Here is a 492-nt window from a genome sequence, read left to right on the forward strand (position 1 = left end):
GTAAGAGATCACGTCCAAGTAAGGGGTACAGGTTTTCTGGCATGATTAGAAACAAATGAATCACCGTGTTCTTTCTGAGGTCCACAGTCCTCTTTGATGTCCAAGGAAAAAGGCAGTTTGTTCGATGGCTCTTAGAACTGGTGTCTTTTTAGATGTTACTGGTCCCATTGGCTCTGTCAAGACTGAATAGGCTGCTCCAGAATACACCAGGAAACTAACAGGGAGTTTTATTTATCTTATAAATATTTATATCTAAGTAGATATATAAATGTCAAATAAACATTTACATTTATACCTTTTCAGTGAACAAGTACTTTTACAGTCTTGGGAATTTTGGCAGATAACAGAAACACTGCCCAAGTCCCCTGATGGGGGCCTGACAAGAACAGATGCGGGGGCCTTTGGCTGGGGGGTATAAAGTCTTCATTCTTCCTCTCTCGGCACTGCTAAGGACAGGATCATTGGAGAGGTCTCTTCACCTAGGCACGGCTG

The 492-nt window shown here is 42.5% G+C and overlaps 1 long non-coding RNA gene across 1 annotated transcript in view; it reads left to right on the forward strand.

Moving 5' to 3' along the window:
• The first annotated feature begins 129 nt into the window (after window positions 1–129).
• Window positions 130–492, forward strand: part of LOC107181875 — an 11838-nt gene continuing 11475 nt past the window's right edge. The window contains exon 1 of the long non-coding RNA XR_001512586.1: window positions 130–140. This is a non-coding gene — a long non-coding RNA (uncharacterized LOC107181875). The remainder of the gene's footprint in view (window positions 141–492) is intronic.

This window comes from Myotis davidii, unplaced genomic scaffold (assembly GCF_000327345.1).
Source record: "Myotis davidii unplaced genomic scaffold, ASM32734v1 scaffold1374, whole genome shotgun sequence".
Classification (NCBI taxonomy): Eukaryota; Metazoa; Chordata; class Mammalia; order Chiroptera; family Vespertilionidae; genus Myotis; species Myotis davidii.